Source organism: Passer domesticus, chromosome 12, assembly GCF_036417665.1.
Source record: "Passer domesticus isolate bPasDom1 chromosome 12, bPasDom1.hap1, whole genome shotgun sequence".
Classification (NCBI taxonomy): domain Eukaryota; kingdom Metazoa; phylum Chordata; class Aves; order Passeriformes; family Passeridae; genus Passer; species Passer domesticus.
This window is the reverse complement of record NC_087485.1, coordinates 20,827,398-20,852,017: the sequence shown is the minus strand read 5'-3', so window position 1 is coordinate 20,852,017 and position 24,620 is coordinate 20,827,398. Positions and strand designations below refer to the sequence as shown.

General features: G+C 40.4%; 2 long non-coding RNA genes across 2 annotated transcripts; one reads left to right on the top strand and one right to left on the bottom strand.

Annotated features, from left to right (window-relative positions):
• The first annotated feature begins 3,055 nt into the window (after positions 1 to 3,055).
• On the top strand, positions 3,056 to 7,081 carry LOC135279740 (uncharacterized). Its single transcript, XR_010346928.1, has 3 exons — positions 3,056 to 4,147; positions 4,328 to 4,388; positions 6,666 to 7,081. It is a non-coding gene; the product is annotated as an uncharacterized LOC135279740 (long non-coding RNA).
• Positions 7,082 to 7,342: 261 nt separating this feature from the next.
• LOC135279688 (uncharacterized) lies at positions 7,343 to 11,073 on the bottom strand. The gene is made up of 3 exons (XR_010346912.1): positions 10,997 to 11,073; positions 9,190 to 9,480; positions 7,343 to 7,812 (listed from the first exon to the last, which is right to left on the bottom strand). It is a non-coding gene; the product is annotated as an uncharacterized LOC135279688 (long non-coding RNA).
• Between the last annotated feature and the right edge of the window lie 13,547 nt (positions 11,074 to 24,620).

Below are 24,620 nucleotides of genomic sequence, written 5' to 3'. Positions count from 1 at the left end.
GATTTCTCTTCCTACCAGGGTTTATATCATTTTTAACCAACCCTAACATTTTCTATCATTCATTTCTTTTTCACTAATTAGCTGCTATGGAACTGTACTTGCTAAGTAGGAAGGTGTTCACTGCACAGATTTTTAGAGCCCTTTTTATTAAGAGCCACATCTAAAACCTTTGAAATTAATAGGGAGTCATAAAATCATAGGATTATAAAATGGTTTGGGTTGGGTTTGAAGGGACCTTAAAGCCCACCCAGTGCCACCCCTGCCATGGCAGGGACATCTTGCACTGTCCCAGGCTGCTCCCAGCCCCAGTGTCCAGCCTGGCCTTGGGCACTGCCAGGGATCCAGGGGCAGCCACAGCTGCTCTGGGCACCCTGTGCCAGGGCCTGCCCACCCTGCCAGGGAACAATTCCTCATTCCCAATATCCCATCCATCCCTGCCCTCTGGCAGTGGGAGCCATTCCCTGTGTCCTGTCCTTCCAGCCCTTGTCAATTGTCTCTCTCTATCTTTCCTGCAGCTCCTGCAAGCACTGGAAATCCATGATTTTTTCATCAAAGCAAAAATTCTTGTCTTTCTACAGAGGTAAATTGTTTGGAGGAGGATGCACAGATCTGATCAGCCAAGAATCTGGAGTTGTCACTCTTGAGGTTGTTGGTGTTGTATTTGTGCTCAGCTTAGTCATTAATTTATATGGGCAGGAACATTGTGAGGGGATTTAATGAGGTATTTTGTGCTTTCTGCCATGGAAGAGAGCAAGTTTGTTTAGCAGGTGTTTTCTGGGATTTCTGAGGCCAAGCTATGTGCACCACTGATGAGGGAGCCTTTAGAATGCCCTCTCCCACTTCATATGACTGCAAAAATTCATCAAAATTAAGTTACACTTGGAATAAAATAAACTAAATCCATCTAGGAAGCAACTCAAGGTCTGTTATTTTAAATGTGGAATCCCTAAAAATGCTTTTTGATTTAGATTTAAGGAAAAGAGGTTTGAAACTTTTAGTCAGGGTAAATGATCAGTGTATTAAAATTCTCTCTTAAAAGTATTAAAAGTCTCTCTTTTTTCATATATGTCCATTTATCTAAAGCATGAGTATCTGTTGTGCATGACAGTTACATATAAATAGTGACTTCTGAGATTTTAAGCTGCAATAGAGAAGTCAAAACAATCTATTTTAACCATAAAATATGGACTTTGCTTGTACTACTTTAGCATGTACTAAAACATTCTTCAATTAAAGTGCTCTCCCATGACTGGTTCTTTAACAAATCAGAATTTATAATTTTATCAAGACCAGATCAAGGTTCAGTGATTAAAAAGAACATGATGTCAAAAAAGATGATTTCATAACGTCAGAAACAGCCAGGCTTTGTTTATCTGCAATACTGAAATTTGAACACAATTCTGTGTGAATTCAGTATGGATTAATACTCTAAACATAGAGTATTTGGTCACTTACCACCTCTAAGGAGAAATTAAATTAAGACAATGTATCAGACTGGCTTTATGATAAAGGTATATGGGTTTTATGAACCACACAGTTCTTGAATAAGTTCTCTTAGCATTCCTATTCAATATGTTAATTTAATGGAACCACTTGAATCACAAGTGTAGTCTTTCCACAAGTAAGATAATTAAAGAGTTTGAAAACTAGGATTAATAAGTCATTGTAGCAAGTTTAGTTTCAATTAACATTATAAATGCAACTATTTTAGTAAGTAATTGATATCTGATTAGCTTGTTGCTGGGTATAGCTGCTTAGATATTAATGCTTACAAAATCCCTTAAAGACATGTACATAATTTCTCTTTATTTACCTGGCAACTAAGCTTATCTTTTATGTGTGTTTGCTCAGGGCCACAAGTTGGAGCATATGCTGAGATTATTATTTATTAATTAGTCAAAATTGCCAATATGATTCCAAAGTTCATGGGGCAGCACTTCTGCCTTTTTTGATATACTCTGTAATCTCAAGCATTGTGGAGATTTCTTGGCTCTGTGGGTGTCAGTTCACAGAACTGCTCGGTTTGTGTCTGAATCTGAGCAAAGCAGCAGCTTCATTTGGAAAAAAATGAATGAAACTAATTTGTTAGCAGCTTTCTTTTGAAAAATGAATGAAACTAATTTGTAAAAAATACAGGAGTGAGTCTTTTTGATGAAAAAGGTAATAAAAATGCAAGGCATGAAAGCATATTTTGTGCTTAGATCCAGTTAGTTTGTGCTTGAGCAGACAAAATTAAATACTATAAATTCTGCCCAAGAAATGTAAATACTAGGAGTTAAATCTGACTAAAACATTCAGCTAAAAAGGAGAAACTGCCTTTAAATTTAATCTTTTAGATGTGAAATAATTTGCTCTAACTGAAATTATGTTTGGTCACTGATAATATACTTGTCATCATTAAATATATGGAAATATGGAAAAAAGTTACTTTAAAGACTGTCACAATAATGCTTCAGTAACAGAAGAAAAGATTGTTTATTTCGTATATTGGATATGAATGTAAGAATACATTCAGTTAAGGAATACCTGCAGTTAAGGAAAAACCTTAAACTATGGGGAAATGAGTGATTTATCTGATGGGATGATGAGTGAGAATATCAAGTCTCTCTCTTTTGTCAGAGAATTTGCTCTCCTGAGACACCCAGTGCAGTAAACTGGGTGGCAGAGCACGGCCTGAGAGGGCACAGTGCAGAGGTGAGGATCCTGCTGTGCGCACTCATCAGAAATGGAGAACAGGAGCTCCAGCGCTCCTAAGGAAGCTCTGTAGTCCTCCATGGCAAGGAGTTCACACGGAAACTTTGTATCTGACTTTTCATTTGATAGTGTTTCATTTTTCCACTCCTGTCCCTGACTGGCACAAATGGCTCCACACCAGAAGGCTGTAGCCTCCCTTGAGGAAGATGAGGGGACAGTTCATCCCTCTGCAGGAATTCCACTCAGGAGACTGACTCAGAGCGCTTTGGCAGCCCTTTGAAGCCACTGAGGAGTCAGAGCTCCACATCCAGGGAAGGCAGAACATGGAAGGTTGTTGGGAAGAACTTTGAAGCACTTTTAGAATCTTGAGAGTCTCATCAAGAGCCTGATGGGGTTTATTTTATTGTGAAACCACTACTGCCCAGGGTATGGCTGTGCTGGCTCTGCCCCCTTAGGAAAGGGGCTTTCCTACAGCATTGGGAAGTTTGGTCCCTCTCAAATCCATCCTGACAGAGGGCTCCCTGCACCCATGATCCCTGGAAGGAATGAAAATAATCCAGCAGTGCTATAAAACAAACATTCAGCCTCCATAAGAGCACACCCCAGGTTACTGCCCAAATTGCTGGCTGAGGAGGGGCAGCACCTCCTCCCTCAGCACAGAAACCAAATTTGCCCCATTTGAATGATTAACAGTGAAACACTTCCCACATGTCAGCTTTTACTGGCAACATTTACAGAAAAATAAAAAAAATCAGTAGTTGAACATATTTCTCATCTTTACTCTTTTGCATAGAATAAACAAAAATATAATTTCAAAATTTAAATGAAAGGGAAATGGGGATTAACCAGGCAGTAAGTGAAAGCAAGCTGCAGCCTTGAGCACATTTGTAATTAGGCAAGTTACAAACACTTCAGTAATGAGAAGGATAATAGAAATTCTGACAGGTCCTGTGCTGGAGAGAGCTTGTGGGCACCACTGTAATAAATGAACAGAGATCTATTTGATTTTTTGTTAGAAGTGAAAAGCCCCAAGAGTTCTGTGTTACTTCCTTTAGTGCTTAGTGATGCTGTTTGTATGAGACCTTCCCCTACATTTTAAATCACTCATTGCTGCTTTGGCAGTGTCTGTTAGATTCCATTAGATTCATTAGCTCTTCTAAAGAGCATTGCTCTGTGGAAATAGCTGAAACAGCTGCCCTGTGTAATTTTGTTATTGCTTTAATTTACTCAGAATTCTGTTTTAACACTCCAGCTGTTAAATATAAAGAGGAAAAAACAATCAATATAAAAGCACTTTCTACCTCAGTATTCTTATGTGTACAGTTTGGGGGAAGATGGCTGAGAAACTAAACAAATGTAAGGCTCTTTTTGTTATTTTCCAGGAGATTTCTTGGAGCTGCTGAAAGTAGATAGCACTTCTGAAAATGTCAATGATGGAGCACTTCACTGTGGGGTGAGTTGTGCTCCTCTGCCAAACTGCTTCAGTCACACCATGAAACATCTGTCAGTCTCCAAACCCAGCTGCCTTCTGTCCAGCACCACTTGTTCCCTTTTAGATCTTGGCCAAATTGAGGTCAGAAGATCTAGACATGTGCTGTGCTGGTGTCTTCAAAGCCTTTTTTATTTCCTCCAGGAATAAGGGATAAGGTTTTACTGAGCATCTCTGTGCACTGCAGACCTGCTGCTGGAAATGGGTGAGTCCATTCGCTAAACTCTTTTGATTTGCTGACAGAAACCTTTATGTGTTGTAGTGTATATTCCTGTTGCTTTCAAGAACACTTGAAACACTTCCTGTTGCATTCATTTTATGCTTCCACCCAGACCATCCAATGAGAAAATTCAAGGATCTCCTGTTGTTGTTGAATACTGACTAGAAGTACAAAACTGCAGAGCAGGGTATGACAGCAACAACTGATCTGGCAGACGTTCAGCTCAGTATATCTCACAGAAGATGATTGAGTCATGCCAACTTAAAGCTTTGGTCTTTGTTACCAATATCTTAGAAATACAGCTACAGAAGGGTTAAATCAATAAAGGAATGTTTGGTTTCTTTCCAAGTGCAGAGAGGGGAGCAAGAGGGAAAAGAGATTATTACCTTTCATCTTTGCTTCTGTTCTGATGTCTTTAGTGAAATGAGGCAATCTTCTTAAATGAGACTTTAGGATGAGATCTAATTCAGCATTTTCCCACTGCCAGAGGGCAGGGATGGATGGGATATTGGGAATAAGGAATTGTTCCCTGGGAGAGTGGGCAGGCCCTGGCACAGGGTGCCCAGAGCAGCTGTGGCTGCCCCTGGATCCCTGGCAGTGCCCAAGCCTAGGTTGGACATTGGAGCTTGGAGCAGCCTGGGACTGCTTCCCAGGGAAAGGTGTTCCCTGCCCAGGGCAGGGGATGAAATGAAATAACCTTTAAAATTCCTCCCAGCCCAAACTATTGTGGGATTGTGTGATTATCTGCATGGGATGAGTCTTATGTTCCCCAGCTTATTTCTGCCAACTGGTGGAATTTGCCTGTAGAGATTTGCCTGTAGACTGTTACACAGAAGTGTTTACCTTCTTTCTAACAGGCAGATGAAATAGTATTCTCTTCAACAAAATGGACAATTTCAGCACAATCAGCCAGTTGTGCTTTAAGTTGTTGTGTAGTCTGTAGGGAGGTAGTGAAAGTTCTGGAGTGCTACTTTAGAAAAGACTCTGCCAGTGCTCTTTCCTGGAGGACTTTGCTTTCAAACACTGTTTTCTCCATTGCCTGAGTTTTAACCTAACTATTCTCTATTATTTAATTCAAAATGAGTAAATTTTTTTTAAACAGTCATGTCATTTCATGTCCCAAATCCAGTGAATTAGGAATGCTACTGTTGTGCCATCCGATAGTTAAATGCATCTCTTTCAAATTAAGTTCTTTTAAAAGCTGTTTCTGATATCCCAGTTGATGCAGAGCACACAGACAGATCTTTTACCTCTCATTGTTAATAAGTTTTCAAATATTAAACTCTAGATTTCTGCTGTCAAAGGCAAATGATTATTTATGTCCTCCTCAACAGCTGTCGTGTTAGTGTCACTCTTTCCATATTTTTTCCTTTAATTGCCTTTCAAAATATAGTCTTGAAGATTAAAGGCCAGGTACTTCTTTCAAAGGTCAGGCTTAACTGGCAGTGATGCTCATTGCTGTTTTCTGAAAGTCAGCTCTCTTGTCTCAGCAGATGAATATGTTGTCGTAGCACAGGTATGCAGCACATCAAAAATAGTATATTTTGTACCGTTCTGCTCTGCAAGTTTCCAACATGTTGTCTTTTAACACTAATTTACAGCCAGAAGACCCACTTAGTCCCAATATACTCAGAATTAAGGCTAAGGTATTTCTAGTGTGAATAATGCAGTAATGGATGTGAAGTTTAATCAAGTGTTTGCACAGATATAAATATATTTTCTCCCCTGTTAATTTATTTCTGCACACAATAAGGATGCCCAGCCTTTGGCTGAAGGCAAAGCCTATCTTAGGATTCTCTATTTTATTAGGGATATAATATTTTTTTCTCTGTGCTGTTTATTCCTCTGCTGTGTGCTAGCAGCTAAACAAGAAGACAATGGTGCAAAAGGAAAACATGTCCTGAGAATCAACTGCATATGTTGCAACATGGTCCAGTCTTTGCTGTTGGAATAAATGATCAGGAAATAAAGTCGTAAACTGAATACTGATTGAACTGCTTTCCTCAGGACTGCTGATAATCCCAATATTCTTTGCAACATTAGTTAATCACATCCCTTGTTTGAAATAAACTCCTCTCAGATTATCAAAGGACAAACTGAGTATGGAAAGTTAAGATACTTAACACTGCAATGGTTCGCTGGTCTGCATTAATTGGGGAATTTGGAGAGCATTAATTATGAATTTATATTTGCTGCAAATTCATCTGTTGCCAGTCCTTTGGGATTCAGGAAGTGTTGATCATGGTATTTTGTCATCACCAGACCAACTGGGGAATAACTAAAGCTAGAGAGAGCTGCATCTGCTGAACTGAGACTGGAATTTGGCACCTGTAGCCTCATCCTGATCAAAAAGGAACCCCTGCACAAAAGAGAGGTGTGTGAGAATCCCCACAGAGCAATAAATACCGGAGGAATTCTTTGCCTGAGAGTCTTTCCTTACTTTACTGCTACTCACCAGTCTGTTTGGGACATGGTTGCTTACATTATTAACAAGGCTGGATTTAAGCAATTTGTCTACTCATTGGACACTTAGAATGGACCCGTCCTTTTAGAAGATATATCTAGCTACAGCCAAAAATAGCTCAATAGAGATAACTCGTTTTTGAAGTTTGTTGTTTGAAATACAGTAATTAGATTTAATTATTTAGATGGCTTCTTCATGTATCCCCAAGAAGTCCCTTTGAGGAAAAAAAGCTGTGTTCAGAAAGTTCTTGAGCTTCCATTTCTGGGCACTACAGACATCCTTAAGGGTAATACTTTAACAATTCTTTCACAAAGCCCTTCTCCACATCATATGTGCTATTAAATGCTTTAATCACACCATTAGTTTTTCCCAAAAGACTTCAGCATTGTGCCACATATGGATAAACACTAACTTTGATGTTCAATAGGTCACCAAGCTGGGAGACGAAATTCCTCTTGCTTACAAGTTACAGGTAGCTTTGTAGGTTTTGTAGTTTACTGAAGAAGGGCATTCATATTGTCCAGTGATCTCTGTAAGAACACTTCCCCTTTGGTGAAAGAAATGTCCATTTAAAAATAATGGGATATTTTAAATATTTTCCAACTGAATAAGATACAACAGAAAAATTAGTGTCCATTTCAGATGTCTCATTATCTGTTCACAGAGCAATGATAAGTGTCTTCCAGACAGGTGTCTTCCAGAAGAACAACAGAACCACCTAAAGGCATCCATGACCAAATATTTCAGAAGTGTCAGAAATCAAATTACATTATGTACAGGATGACGTATTTTGGAAGGTGTTCAACTTGGAGGAGGAAGCAACCTTCCCCCCAGAAAGATGTCTCCAGTAGCCAGCACTCATGGCATTGCCACTCCTCCTCAGGCATGTTCAAAGACCCAGCAGCAATGTTCTGGAAGCTTTCTGCAACAGATTTTGCTGTTGATCTAGGAAATAAATGGAGGAAGTTCAGAGTTGTGGTGGCTATGAAGCATTTTTTTCTCAGTAATGTGAAAAATTAAGCTATCAAATTAATCGCAAGTGCTATATTGGGTTGGTGTGGCAAGGTTGTTTTGGGGGGGGCGGAGGGGGTGCTAAATGCAGGGCAGGGGGGATACAGGTGTGGCTTTTGAGACAAGTGTCAATAAGCTTTTCCCTCATCTGACAGAGCAAATTCCAGTCAGCTCCTGGACAGAGCCACCCCTGGCTAAGGCTGGGCCCATCAGCAACAGTGGCAGCACCTCTGGAGTAAAGTATTTAAGAATTGGGAAAAAAAAAGCCCTGCAGAACTGAGGCTGGGAGACAGGAGTGAGAATATATTAAAGAAACTACTTAGTAGACCCCTAAATCAGAGTAGAAGGAGGAGCAGGAATGTGTCAGTTCTCTATTAGGACAGTGGTTTAAGTAACTTTTTTTCTTTTTTGCTAAACTTGCATTTTTCTTCTGAAGAACTTTGGATATGGTGCATAAAAGAAGGATCAGGAACCTGCTATTTTTCTTAAGCATTCTCAAAATTGAATGGAAATGTTCTTTTGTTGAGAAAGATTGAGACAAATTTTCGAGAACAGAAGTAATCTGAGAATTTATGTATGATTCTTTCTAATATAAACAAAACTGCATAGATGACAACTGAGCAGAGGAACATAATTATTTTAAATAGTGATGTTTTGGAGAAAAATACTGAGCCTGGAGATTATAACCCAAATTGAACTACTTGGCAATTTACAGAACTGAAGTAGTGCCTGGGAGATGACAGAGACAACTGGGATACAGGTTTAGGTTTACTCTTCCTTTACCATGGAGTTTTATTTTTAAATTATTATTTTTAATGGCAATTTATTGAATAAATTAGTATTTAAAATACTTGAATATGCATTTGGTGCTGCATATTCTGAGCATGTAAGATGTTCAAGGTCTACATTCACACTTTTAGAGTATGGTTCATCAAATTGTGTTAGCTTGGCACAGAAAACAAGGAGGTCATAAAATGTGTGATAGATGCAGGTGAATAAAATAAAAAGATGTCTGATATTGGCAGTTAAAATCTTACTCTGTGACTGTGAAGAAGTTAAAAGGTAGATATCAGCAACATTTTGAACTCTACAAGGAAGATTGTAATTGTACTTGATTCATTATTCATCAAAGAATGAATCTGACAAAAAAACCTCAAAGGTAGGTGCATCTAGTCTGTAAAACCAGACATTCTGATAGTTATTGCATAACCTCTCTACTACACACCTCTATTTATTTATTTATTTGTACTCCTGGTCTAATTTTTAATTTCTCCTGCACTCTTCTTCAAAGGATGTAATGATTCTACTCACATGGCATGTGTAAGATACTCCTCAAAGGTTTTAAAACATGCCCACACTGCTGGCTGCACTGGAGGGCAGTTGAATGTTCCAGAGACTGCACGGCTGCCATTATTTTGACAGGACTCTGTCTGGATACTTTGTTCCCAGATTGTGTGTGTCACAAGGGGGATTGCTCATTCCTCTCACCAGGGGTCAGGACACACGAAGAAAGCAGAGAGAGGGGCTCCCAGCTCAAATTTTCGTTCCCCAAGACCTGATAGGTGATGGTTTATCAAGGTTTGGATCAGGCACCTTCACAACCTGTGTGACAAAGGCTTTTGTCAGCCACGTGTCATGCTGCTGTTTCATCAGAGCTCTCCACACTCTCATGTGGCTCTTGTATCTGATTTACTTCTTCTGTGTTATATTTCAGTAATTTTTCTCTAATTACATCAGATGGGGAAATACCAAAAGAAGAGGTTTTTATTAGCTAAAGCACAAATGTCTTTGGCAGTCTGGAGTCAGGAGATGTAGCAGGATCATGGATCTGTCACAATTTTGGAAGAGTGTGTGACCACGGGCAGAATAGTTAATTTATGTGTAAGTTATTATTGTTCACAGAATCTGTGCTCTACACGGACTCAAACACTTTTACCAAATCTGAAAAAGGGCATCAGCAAAGAATTCCAGCTTCCTCACTTGGATCTGATTTTTCTAAACCTCATAATATCAATTTACCCATTTGGGTTAACCTATAAGAGCAATCAAAGGCAACCATAAGAATAGAAATTTAAAATTACGGGAGCTTGTGGTTACACTGACAAGTATAGAATTTAGGGATCTTCTCTAGTTTTAGGAAATTTTCAGCTTCTAGGTTACTGTAGCTTTCATTAATAATTTTAAATGAATTAATTTTTTTTCATGCTTAATTGGAAATCTCTGTTAAAAATAATATATTAATTTTCCATGTGTTTTTAAATTATATACAAGTCTTTGAGATGGATAATAATTGTTAATTAAAATGCTACCTTAGCTTAAAACACTTTTAAGGAAGAGGTAATAAATTGAAAATTATGAAGAAAAAATGATATATGTATTATTTGGACAACATTTTTTTTCTTAGGCAAAAAATGCAACAACCATGATCAGCCAAAGGGGAGAGATAGAGACTACAAAAGGTTAAGATGGCACAAATCCAGCAAGGTGAATCAAAAAATAAAAAAAATTCCAAATTTTTCTGTTTGGGTGGTTCAACTGGTATACACAGTACACTGCGAAATAACCACACAATTTCTTTTGTTTCTATCACACAGAGCCATGAAAGCCAATTTAGTTTTTAAACTCGATCAATTTTCTCTCCTAAATGAGCTGAGGTAGGGTCACCCATCAGTAAACCTCTGTCAAATAAGCTTTTTTTAGACTGTCCAGCTCTGCTCTTTAATGGCACCAGTTTGAATTAGACCTTAATGTAATGTCACTTTAAATTAGGGGCTTCAACCTGAACGTGGCCATAAAGAATATTATCAAGGCAGAGTAAACAGATTTCTATCAAAACAAATCAGTGTAGGTTGGAAATAGCAAAGTCACTGGCACTTTGGAGGTCTTGGATTTCATAATGGAATTGGCTGTGTCTGTTCAAACCAAACCCAGGAATGTCTTCAGGTAACACAACTATTGTGTGTTTAACATAATAAATGCAAACAATGTACAAAGACATTTCCTCATGTTGGCTTGAAGAGGTCTTTCCTCTGATTAATGCCATCATTTCAAGGTTCTAAACCAGGTCCCTGCTGTTCCCCTCCAAGAAGGAGCTGTTACATTGCTGTGCTCAGTACACCTTAAGAAATTCTCTCCCTTTTGCCCCAAATTCCTTCAGCCCACACAGCCCCACTGTGCTCTGAGAGGCACTTTGGCTGTGCCAGATGTCACAGGAATCACTGTGACATCTCGGGCTCTCTCAATGTCGTTGTTTAGTTCTAGGAAACCTGCTGACATATTTTTCTTCCCCCAAAATAGCACCTCTATTTCCAGAGGCATGGAAGATGATTGTGTATGTACATAAATAATCAGATATTGATTTCTGGGCAAAATGTTCATAATGTACTTACAGGAGAAATATTTTGAAGCACTTTTCCCAGGAATAGTTATTTCTAAAGGATGAGTTATTTATTTTGGAATTCTGTATCTTTATGTAGTGAAATCCAGCAGGGATTGGTTGTGGGCGAGTTATTTGCCAGATGGCAAGATTTCTCAGCCTACTCCAATTTGATTGTTTATGTGCACTTCCTACTACACACTGCAGGGAAAAAACTCTGGAACCTGCACGTGACAACTGGCAGTCAAGGGAGAGAATCCACTGTATTGCCATTTGTCCATCTGAATAGTCCCTAGCAAAATAACCAGAGCTATTCCAAGCTGTTAATTAAATAGAGTAGAAATCAATGGAAATTAAATTACTGTAATTTTAGACACAATATCTATATGGAATTAAAAATACATATAGGATCTGGTGCTTACTAAGAAAACAAAATTGATATGAAAATCTAGTTTTTAACTGGATAATTGTCAATTATGGCCACCTTACAGAAGAAGGAGCCAGCTGGTACAGAACTAGTCTGGACCTTAAGCTGCTCAAATCAGTCTGGGCTTTGCCACTGAATTGCAGATCAGAAAAAATCCATGACACAAATTGTGGGGGAAGAGGTGAACTTGTCAACTCAAGTGGAATGATTTAATTTTTTTCCATATACTATTGAACCCCGTGGAGGGTATAAGAGAAGTTCAATACCAAACAAGCTTTACATGGGGAAAAAATTAGTGGAGACAATAATAAGAAGCAGAAATTGTGTCTATAACTCGCTCCTGACTCTGGATCTGGGAGGGTTGGGGTCTGTATCCCACCATCCTGAGGCCATCCCCATGTTCTCGCTTCAGCCCCTGATCTCCTTCTGAACTGCTGAAACTCCCCAATGATTTTCTGATTCAGCAGATTAAATCCTGCAAGAAAATAATGTTTTTTCTTTCTGAAGCTATCATTTATTTTGGCCACATTCAGCAACTAAAATATAGTAAGTAGGTCTGATGTCATTAAATGTCTGAAATTGCAAATACTTTCAGGATCTAAATAAGCCTTCTGGTGTCAGAATAGTAGAAAATTTGGGGGGAAGTGTTATTTATGGTTACTCTGGTTAGATCCAGAACAACCTATTGATTGAACCATATAATTATAGTTTCTGTAGTAATGTGTAACGTTGCAGACTTTGGACCAAGCTGTTTGAGCTGGTGACAACCAGTCAACCAGGGCTTTGGAATGTTTACGATTTATATTTTGCCACACTCAGTTTAAAAAAAAATCCTGAAGAGCTTTCAAGAGAAACAAAAAATTTTTAAAATAATTTTAAAAAAAAGGGACAGGTGTGGGGAGAGAGAAAATGACTTAATGAGAATATGAATTCAATTGACTGTACAGAGAAAACTCAGTGTGAATGGAATCACAGAAACACAGGCTGGTTTGGGTTGGGAGAGACCTTAAAGCCCGCCCAGTGCCACCCCTGCCATGGCAGGGACACCTTCCACTGTCCCAGGCTGCTCCCAGCCCCAGTGTCCAACCTGGCCTTGGGCACTGCCAGGGATCCAGGGGCAGCCACAGCTGCTCTGGGCACCCTGTGCCAGGGCCTGCCTACCCTGCCAGGGAATGAAAATTTATCACAAAAATCAGAAAGACTTCCCAGTGTTACAAAGAAGAAGCCATCCTATTGTCACCATTTCTAATTAGCAACAACCTGGCTGCCACTATTTCTAGTTACCAGAGGAAAATAGACCACAAAACAGTACCAATAGCAGATGGTTATAAAAAGGCTGAAAAACAGCATGAGCAGCATGTGACCTGTTTTTTCAGTAATTCCAGTTGTGCTGGATTTCAGGTGGTGCTGCTTTTCCTCTCAGTAAAACTGAAGTGACAAATAACCAAGTGAGAAAGAAGAGAAGGAGAGTTAGCAAATTATCTCACCAATGAACTTTGTGTGGAATATGTTAACATTTTGGAACTGAGATTAATGATTTTATTAAAGATCTGAGAATGCTCAAAAGCATATTTTAGAGCCTAATGTTAATATCTTTGCTGTCTTGAGTCTTCAATTTATATTGGTGCTGTGCTTTGCTATTCCATGCTTAAAAATAACAATAACATTTCAAGTTATAGAAATTGATTTATCTCTCTCCTTCCTCTTTTTTTAAATGGTATTAATATGTTAGGAGGGGGAATAGTGAACTCTTACAAAAAATTACTTTACAACTCCTGTGACTTTTATAATTTTCACATTTATAACTGCCAAGGTTCATAATTTCTAGGCTACATAAGAAAATGGAAAGGCAAACTTGGAGAAGGCAGTGGAAACAAGACTCCAGTCCCTGGCATCTTTTCCCAAGTCTGTGATTTTTACTGCCAGCATAAAATACCATGGAGATGTGTGATGGAGATGTGTGTTTGCAAAATCTCTTTTCGATATCAATTGAATTATGGATGAGCAACTGGTTTTAATGGCTCAGTCTGACAGCAATTTTTTAGTGGTTGATATGAGAATCAGTGCCCTTCAGTCCAGTTTAGTGGCATACAAAGCATTGCTTGAGCACTAAAAATTTTGGGGAAAAAAACCCCGAAGTTTCATACAGGAAGAGAGTTGCCATCACTTATTTTTTCACTCAGGTTTTCACCTGCTGTTGTTGTTGGGTCCCTTTGCAACTGATTAAGATGTACTGTACTTAACAGCTGTAATATATTTGAAAAGTGGAAAACCTTATAATAAACACAACTAAGTAAAAGTCAGAATAATAATATGATTTTTTCAATGATCTGGGTAAAATACAAAAATCCTAAACTGTATTGAAGACAAATTCTGAAGGAAATATCAGAAGTGCTTCCTTTTTTGGTTTTGGGGTTTTTTTTGTTTTTGTTTTTGTGGGTTTTTTTTGTTTTGTTTGGTTTTTTGTTTGTTTGTTGTTTTTTTTTTGTTTGTTTGGTTTTTTTTTTTGATCACGGGAAATTTTAGTACACCAGCCTGTACTGTCTTGTTTCAATGTATTTGAATATGTGTTGCATTTAAATTGTCCAGCATTAAATTTCTGATCCCTGGGATCCTTGACTAATGGGAGTGGTGGTTCAGGTGCACCTATGAAAATTCCCATTACATGACGGAGATCCAGTTCCTCAAGGATATAAGCTAAAAAGGATTAGAGGTATAAAAGTAGTAATTCACATGGCAAGGCTTTGAATGTAGTAATATTGTGCAAAAAATAGGGATAAATTAAGACTTCCATGATGTCTGAACAATGCACAAGTTATTTGATATCACTGTGAATAATTTTATGAACTACTGTAAAAAAAACCGAAAAAACCTGCTTCCAAACTACCAGAACATTGGCACTTTTCACAGGAATTATTTTCACAGAAACCTCAGTAATATTTCAATAGAGCATTTTAAACCGTTGTCTTTGTACAAACCTTCCAAAAAGTGTAATTTGTCCTAGAACATTTAAGGTTGCCTAATATTTCTGTCTATATAATTGTAATTACAATGTTCAATTTCAATTGTATGTAGTGGTCTCTAGCTATGATATTTTATGAAAAATCCTTTGCTAGGATTTTTTCCTCCTGAGAAGCTGAGGAGCCTCAGGAAAGAAATGCAAACAATAACTATCTGCTGCTGTGGAATGCAACAGGTGCATCTGTGATTGGTGCATGTTGGTTGTTTCTAATTAATGGCCAATCATAGATGCAGCTGGCTCAGACTCTCTGGGAGTCAGGAGCTTTTGTTATCATCCCATTCCTGTTCTTTCTAGCATTCCGATGAATCCTTTTCTCTCTATTCTTTTAGTATAGTTTTTAGTACATAATTTTAATATAATATATATCATAATATAATAAATCAGCCTTCTGAAACATGGAGTCAAGATTTGTGTCTCTTCACCCATCCTGGGAGCCCCCGTTGGCTCGACCATAGTGGTCAGTGTTCACTTCTACATCTCCATCAAGCTGATTTTGGGTTTGCAATATCAATTTTTTTTTCCGTATCTGATTTTTGGTTTTGCAATTTCATCCAAACATATTTTCTGTGCAAGTGAAGAGGTTTTAATTCTCATATCTCCTACAGACCATTGCACAGTCAAGAGATTTCAGATGATGTAGCCTCAACTCTGGTTTTTATAGATTTTACTAGAAGAAGGTCAGAGCTAAACACATTTCCTAACCCACACAAAAAGGCAGAATTTTCTCTGGAAAGGAGTTAGAAAAAGCCTTGCTGGTTCATATTCAGTCATAGAGGGAAGATTGGATTTATGTCAATATCAGGATAGATGGATTCAGCTGGAAATTCCTCAGTAAAAGGAAATTGTTACTGAAACATATTTTGATTTCAGCTCCTTATCTATGGAGATAAAGTACCAGGTAATGTTGGGACAAGTCTAAAATCCATGGTTAAATTTACTGGTTTTAATCTAACAAGCTAAAAACATTTAATTAATACCTCTGTAGCTTGTTACATGTCACAGCAGTGGCTTTTATTGCTGGATATCTCCTGATTTCTGTTTCTCTCTCTGTGCAAACATGCATGGGGTTCTCAGTTACAACTCCTTAGCATACATTAAATCATATGAAAAAGTAGCAAAGCACTAGCTTTTCTTCTTCCCACTGAACTGATTTTGGTACAAGAGGTCTCATCAAAATTAACCAAATAAGAAATTAAGAAGACTTACTGAGATGTGATACATTCATGTGAGAAAAGAGGATATTTCTGCAGTGTCCCTGGTTTCCCAAGTTCCACAATGCTTTTAAATAACTCAAATTGAGTTATCCCACCACTACCATCTGTAAAGAATGAACAGATTTTATTCTTTTTCATGTTATCTTGTAGCAGTTCTTCTTTGCCTTTAAAAGTATCAGAATGTTTTAAGAGGTGAGGAGCCCAGCTTCAGGAGGTTCACAAGTTCACAGGAGGAAATTACTGAGTTGGCCTTGTCAGAGTATGTCCAATTCTTTTTTTCAGCTCAATATTCTTTGCTACAGTGTCCTTTATTTTTTTTTATAAATTTCAAAGGAAGCTCTATTCTGTTTCATATTTTCACATTCTGGATATTCTCAAAGTCAAAGAGAAATACCACCTGCTTTTCTATTTTTATATCCCTTTATGAACATTAATCTAAGCAAACTTCTGTGGCCTTGCTTTCTTTCTGCAATGACTGGCTGCACCCAGGCCAGTTGAATGAAAAGCAAGAAGGGTTGGTTTGTGATGGCTGTTTGTCAGGCACGAAAGAAGCCATCAGCACACAGATGTGGGGACTGAAAATCCCCCTGGGTGTGCTCAATTCCATCTGGGATAAGGGCTCTGCTGTGGCTGTCAGCCCAGTCTGACTTGGAACATGGCAGGGGGAAGCAGCCGTGGTTCCTGGCGCTGTTAAGGCCAAACTGTAGATTTGTAAAAAGGTCATCAATTACTAGAGTTGAAGAAAAGCAATATGAATTTTTCAACACATTAATAATCACAGAATGGTTTTGGTGGGAAGGGATTTAAAGCCCATCCAGTCCCACCCCTGCCATGGCAGGGACACCTTGCACTGTCCCAGGTGCTCCCAGCCCCAGTGTCCAGCCTGGCCTTGGGCACTGCCAGGGATCCAGGGGCAGCCACAGCTGCTCTGGGCACTCTGTGCCAGGGAACACCTCTAAGGCAACTCACACCATACAAGGTCTTCCTATGCATAAATTCCTGTGTTTCTTTGATTTGCATCATCCTTTCTAAAAAAGAAAACCTCATTAGGACCACCTGAAGGAGAAGGGGAAGCAGCACAGCCAATCTCATCACTGGCACTGGAAGTCTTACAGTAAATCAGCTTTTTTAAATGGTGAAAGCAGATTGTGGATATGAGATTTGCAATTCCCAGGAGAGCTCTGGGGAGCAACATCAGGCAACATATGAGCATTCCCAGGGTAGAATGCACCATCATTAACCTGATTTAAAAATCCACATGGTGATCTGAAAATGTGAAGAATGTGGATTTATTGTCTCAAGATATATAGGTGGTGTTTCCTTTGAAAAGCAGGGTGCCTTAGGACTATTGTTTCTGAGGACCTGGAAAGGTTCTGCAAAAATCATGTCACAATTATCATTTAGAAGGTGAATTACAATGGTTTTGCAGACTGCTTGAAGAGAGCTGAAGAATGTGTATCACAACACAATTCAAATATCTTGTAAACAAACTCACTATACAAATGCATTAATTTTAATATAGATTTAGTCGCAATCAGGTTCTTCTCTCTTTCCCCATATGTCATGAATTGCTACCTGATGACTCTTCCTTTACCATGAAGAATTTTTGCCCAAACTAAGAGAGTTAATGCTGCACATCAGGTACTCCCACAGACTTGATCCCTTTCCTACACCTTCTAAATTAGAGGTTTGGTGCTTTGCACCCCTAAACTGTTCTCTCTCTTCTCTCCAAATGCTCCAGCTCTGGGCCTAGAAAGAGTGGCAACTTTCTTTCTGTGCAATCTGGTGTGTAGGTGTTTTTTTTTCAAGCACCAGCACATTAAACAGTCCGCACAGTCCATTTAAAATAATTAGGATTAATTTTCTCAAACTCCCATGAAAACAAAAAGGAAATTATTTGCAACTACCTGCACAGTGCCAACTTAAGTGGGATAGACTAAAATCATTACAGGAAATTTAATTTAAACAAGTATTACCCAAGCTTTGTCCATGTTAAAAGTGATTTTTTTGCAAGTCCAAGTCAAAATACATCTTTCTGAGAACTCCTCCAAATGGATGATACACGTGGAAAGAACATTTTTCATTGGGGAAAAAAAGTGGATCTGATCAATTTACAGGTGGCTTTTGACAGCCAAAATCTATCTAAAAAATCAAGTCAAATTCTGTCCAAAACCAAAAGGGTTTTAATAATGACAGCTGATATTTCTAGATATGCCTAGGCTATTTATAATGAACTGGGTGATTATTTAAGAATTCCATGTAAGCAAATGGATTACTGAGTTAAAAATGTAATGAAGTTTGATTGATATAATCAGGGAGATTGAAATAAGGCTTGAAGGGTTTGATTCTGGATTAATGGAAATCTATATAGTTCATGTATTGTTTTCCTAATGCAATACTGTCTTGGTTTACAGGACAGGGGTCTGCTAGGGAAGGCAGAAAAGCCTCCCTGGGAATGGAGAATGTAAACTCCCTCCCTCTGAATTATTATAATATTGAAATTAAGGGGCTCTCAGGCAGAGATATGGAAGAGCAATGGCAGCTCTTTTCCAGTGTGTACAACAAGCAGACAAACAGCAACACCCGCGGCGTCAGCAAGCACAGGGCAGCACCCCGGCCCTGCGCTGCAGTTCCGCCCGCAGCCGCCAGGGGGCTGGGCTCCCGCCGGGCGGGGCGGTGCCGCGATCCCGCGGGGCTGCAGGGGGCGCTGCGGCAGCGGCGGCAATGGCGGCCAGGCCTGGCTCCACAAACCCTGGGCCGCCGATCCCCGTGCCCAACTGGGCTCTCGGGAGAAGCAGGCTGGAACGGCAAGAATGAGCAGAAATTCCAGGGCAGTGAATGAGAATGTCCCAAAACTGCATGGCAATAGCTAGAACCTGCGGGGTGTCATGGCAGGTGTCCTGGATTGTCAAGCAAGTTGTATTCTATTTGTCATCTGTATGGCAGTTATCTTCTGTTCAGTGGGCAGTTTTCCTTATCTCTTCCACAACCACTCCTCCCTCCGGGGAGACATCTGCTGATAACAGGCTATTGAATGTCACTGCATGACAGAACTACCGCATCCCATTGGGAGATGCTCTGCCCAGAGGGGAGAGCCAAGCATTCTGCCCAGCTATAATCTTGAGATTCTGGAACATCAGCACAGCTTCTCCACTCCACTTCTGCAGAGGAACAGCTTTCTTTTCCCCTGGATCTTCAGAGGAACACTACACCCTTTTCTACAGGATGCCTGCTCCAGCAGAACCACACCTGACACTCCAGGAGGGCTGCAGTCACAATTCCAATGGGACTGCTACCAACGCCCTGACCAACAGGGTGTCAGGTTGTGTTCTGACTCAGTCAGTGTTGTTTTCGTTTACTGCATTGCTTATTTTATCTTATTATTTTCTTCCCTGTTAAAAGAACTGTTATTTCCTGCTCCCCCCCCCCTTTTTTTTTTTTTTTTTTCTTTCCTGAGAGCCCCGTAGTGTAACATTTATAGCAGTTCGGAGTTGGGGGGGACGTGTTACATTTTCCATTTCAGGGAGGGCTCCTGCTTTCCGTAGCAGGCACCTGTCTTTGCAAACCAAGACGGCGGGGCAGGGGGATGCGGGGCTCAGCACCAGAGGAAAGGTTCTCTGCTGGGTCACGGTGGTGACAGCGAAACTCCTTTTTCTCCAAGCCGCCGGTCCAGCCGGTCTCAGTAGGAGGAGGCAGGAGGAGCCTCGCGGTGCTGGCGAATCCTCCCCACAGCGCCCGCAGCCTGTCTCCTCTGCGGTGCCGAGAGAGCCAGAGCCAGCCAGGAGCTGTCCCCAGCGCCTTCCCCCTGCCCGAATCTCCCGGCATCTCTACCTGCTCTGAGAAAAGCTCCCAAATACCAAAAGAGTTCCTCCTGCCCGATGGTCTCAAGCAGCCAGCCATCAGTTTCCATTAGCAACTCAATGGGAAGAAATTCCATAGGTGATAAGGAAAGAACAGAAAAAACCCAATCCCCAACAAATACCTTTGGAATAAAGGTATATAAAACCATAAAAATGGTTTAGGTAAAGTTTAATAACAAATATAAATTAGGAAGGAATTGGAAAGTGGAATATATGCATCAAATTTTGAGGGTCCCTTCTTCCATGTCCTGTAAAATTGGAATAAATAACTTCTGAGGGGGCTAAGAATTGGTATTCAGTGATCAGCGGAGCTGCTTAAATAAATATTCGTGTATTTTCCAAAAAAATTGAGGAAAAATCCACCATAATTTTTTTAAGAACTGATCAAAAAATCATCAACCTCTTGTCCCCAAATACAAATGTTGTCCAAATTATAATCTTAATTGTTTAGCAGCAACAGTTGGTTCCCATGAGCCCAAATTTGCTGTGATTTTCCATGCAACATACAGGAGAAAACATCAATGAGAAATGATGGTATAAATAGGCTCGTTAAAAGTGCAAGCCAGACTAATTAGTTAATAAATTTGTCTGAAGTTTGAAGTTTGACATATCAGTTACAAAGATGAGAGAGAAAACAAACTTTCTCTGTTCTCCACTGCTGTACCTGAGCAGTGTCTAATGTACAACAAGTAAAAATCATCCTTCAGTATGATTATTGTTCTCAGGATCTGTGCCCAGCACTGCTATGTGCTGTCAGATTTATTAGATGCCACAATGCCAATTATTCCTTGTGACTCTGTGGTCTTTATAATCTGGAAACATGAAGTAGTCTCCCAAAAGCCTGATTTTATTTCCTCCCTGACCCTTTGTCAGCGCTGGGGTGGTGGGGCCTGGGAACAACAGCCCTGGAGAACAGTCAGAGCTAGTGCTGCTCACCTTTCCTGCCTTTTCCTTCCCCTCCACCCTCTTGTTATTCCTCTCCCCAGCCACAGACACAAACTTCCAGTCTGTCACCAGTCTTGAGTTTGTCCCGTGGTGCTTTTTTGCTGCTCTTGCCTCCTTTCCTGCCACTGCCTTTATCGTTTGTCACTCACTCCTGTTCCACCCCAGATTCGCACTCCTGTGTCAGGAGATGTGAGTGACCCTGTTACTCAGAGTTCTACAAGTATTTCTGATGTTCTGCTGAGATTTGATTTTTCCCAGAAAGCAGGCTAACAATACATTTCAGCCTAACTCAGGAGTCACTGGAGAGAGGCAGTGGGACTACACAGACAAGATTTCGCCACCTTAATCTCCCTTTTTAGAATCAGCTCTTGGAGAAAGAATCAATCCATACTGAGAATGAGGCTTTTATTAATGCATGAAGAGACTTTGGGCAGGAAGGAGCCAGGCAGGTATCTGCTGTCAGTGATTTATTTCTATTCTGGGCTTGAGATATAGTTCTTAATAAACCAAGCCATTTTTGCCTTAGCTGCCTCTGACACATGTACTGTGTGTGTGCATGGAAAATGTGACATCTGTGCTCTGGGCTCACAGCACTGAGTGAGGCAAAACACTGAATCTCACTGGCAGTGCAGCTCCCACAGAACCAGGACTTTCCAGGATAAAGCTCTTCATTGCTGATCTGTGTTGCTAAACCCAGGGCTGCTTATCCTGCAGGTCTTCCCAGAAGCAGCGGTGATGCTGTTGTAACTTCCTCTGTAAAACACTAGTCAGTTATGGAAGGTTGTGTTGAAGGATGGATAAACAGCCACCATAAGGATGGATAAATAACCACCATCGGATTCTGAGCACAAGAACCCTTGTGCTTGTTGTTTTTTCATGATTATTGATCAGATCCACCCTCTCTGAAGGGAGAGTTTTCAAGGATGCCTGGCCTGTTTCTAGCACATGGCTTTAGGGCAGGTGTACACACTTCTGCTGCCTCGTGCCACCCATCCAGTGCAGGTATCTCCATTGGGGCACAGCATTCCCTAAAACACAAGTTTCATATTAAAAAACAATCATTCCTAGAGCTGAATTAACATTTTGTATTTTCTGCAAAATCTTTGTTTTCTTCCTCTTTTCCAGCCCTCAAATGTTCCACAGCACCAGCTCCTGGCCAGGGTGCAGCAACAGCTTTTGGCTTCAGGACATTTGTGTGAACTTGTGCCAGTCTTCAGCTGCTCCGTTCTGAGGTATTGATACTGTCGCGGTGCGCTTGGTGTTACGCAATTGATGGGGGCGCAACACCTTCCCCGGGACACTGAACCTCCTATGCAGTCGCTGGTGATCAATATAGAAAAAGCGAGATGGGCCTTGATTGTAAATCCAAGGATCATTTATTAAACCTTAGGGGTGAAAACAAAAGCGTCCATAACTTGAATGTAAAACAGAGGCAAGTACCATGAAAAAAGTCAGGGCAGCGGGTTTTAAGGAACAGGAGCAGGGTGAAGTTTAGGGTTGGGAACCAATAACAAAGGGACTGGGGAGAAACACAAGGCAGGGATTGCAGTATTTAAACCAATAAGGAGTTACAGGGGAGGGGAACAGTTTAACTAAACCAATGGGGTGTTGAAGGATACAAAAATGACAGGGAAATCTCTGGAAAAAGAGCCAGATGTTGTGGTGAACACTCCATGTGTGGAGACACAACGCTTGACTCCATTTCAGAAGGCTGATTTATTATCTTATATGTTATACTAAAATACTACATTAAAACTATACTAATAGAACAGAGGAGAAAAGAATGATCAGAAGGCTACAAAGAACAAGAATAGAATAGAATGCATAACAAAATCCTGTGACTGCTCACAGCCTCGGCACAGGTGGCTGTGATTGCTCACTAATTGAAAACAATCCACATGGACCAATGGAAGATGTACCTGTTGCATTCCACAGCAGCAGATAGTTATTTACGTTTCTTTCCTGGGGGCCTCAGCTCCTCTGGAGGGGAAAATCCTAGCACAGGACTTTTCATAAAATATCATAGCTACAGGCAGATATGAGGGAGGACTGACATCTGGGATTAAACCAATGCCTCAGGGGAGGGTGAGGGTTCAAAACCAGCTGTTAAAAACAATAATATACAAAAACCACACCAGGACATGATACTGTGATAAAAGAGACTTGGCAGATTTCCTAGGTCAGATCTGTTAGTTTGGAGAAAAGGAGGCTCAGGGGGGTCCTTTTGGCTCTGCACAACTCCTGACAGAAGGGGACAGCCGGGGGGTCAGGCTCTGCTTCCAGGGAACAGCGACAGGACAAGGGGAAAAGGCCTCAGCTGGGCCAGGGGAGGCTCAGGGTGGACACCGGGAGGAATTTCCCCATGGAAAGGGTGCTCAGGCCTTGGCAGTGGCTGCCCAGGAAGGTTTGAAGTCCCCATCCCTGGAGGTGTCCCAGGAGGCCTGGATATGGCTGGCACTCAGTTCCCTGGGCTGGGTGACCAGAGGGATCAGTCATAGGTTGGATTTGATGATCCTGGAGGTCTTTTCCAACGTTAATGATTCTCTGTGGCCTGAGAAAGGCAAATATGTGTAAAATCCTCCTTCTGGGTGCCCTAAGCAGTGGCAACTCAGTGCACACCTTTGGGTGTTGTGAGGCCGGTCTGTGCTGGTGTGTGCCTCATGTCACCATCACAGCATGCTGGAGAGGAGGGAAACACAGGACAGGACTTCACTGAGACAACCCCTAAAGTTTTGGGGGGATGGATTCTCTGTCCTCAGTAGAAGAGCTTGCCTAGAGCCAGAGGTCTAGCACATGGAGCTAAGGGATTATCCAACCTTTCATTCCTCTCCCCATCCCATGTGGACATTCAGGATCCCTGAGCTGTGTCCTGTGGGTGGGGGGCTCATCCTGCACTTCAGCCCAAATTCACAGGACAAAGCACATTTACTCACTGACATGAAGCAAATCTCAGAACATGGGAGAGAGGAAACCCCTGGTTTGGGTGGGTAGGGCATTTGCCCTCATTGTCCTCAGATACTTTTGCCCTTGCATAACTCCTCCTGGATCTTCCTGTCCTTCAGAAGGAGACCACTGAAAGAAGCCATTTGAACACCAAGTATTAGATATTCTGCATTTGGATGAACCAGCTTTACTCTGCCATCCCTTCGGAGCTCCCTGGGCTAATAGACAACACAGAAAATTATTCTCAGTTCCATTTTTAGGTACCCCTTTTTAATGCTGCACAATAACCTGTACAACAATCAACGTCCAGCTCTGTTGTCTAGCATTTTTCTTTCCTCTTGGAGAGTAGTATAAATATTAATAGCAGTAACCATGGATATTCTCTTTCATCTAACATGGTACAAAAGAAGAAAGCTTCTCCAGATCAAATTGACTATTGATCTTGATGTGTCTATTTGTGCAACCACTGTCACTGTAATTTCAACACTATAATTAAAAAAAATGAAGCAAGGTAACCTTACTCAATCTCAAAAGCAGTAAAAATAGATAAAACATGATGGATGGACTTCTTTTTCTCTCTTGAGGAGCAAGCGTTAACTAGGAGCCAGAGATGAGACTACAGGGTAAAATCAGTGCTAAAGTAGTGTCAGCCCTTGAATTTGTTGAAGTGAAAAAAAAATCAATATATTGTGAAAGAAATTACAATTCTGTTAGGAGCAAAAGCCTCAAATGAACTGACCTGAAGCAAGAAAATGACTTGGAAATGAGTGAAGGCCTGAATCAGACTTAACTTTGGTTATTTTCTCTCTGCATCCATCATGGTTAGTGATTATGCTTTGTTTAATAAGAAGGACAAACAGTGGTTTAGCACAGCTGTTCTCTCACTTGCATTTTCCATCAAATAAAACCATTAAACAAGCTTTTTTTCTGACTACCAGCTCTGTCTATGGCAAGA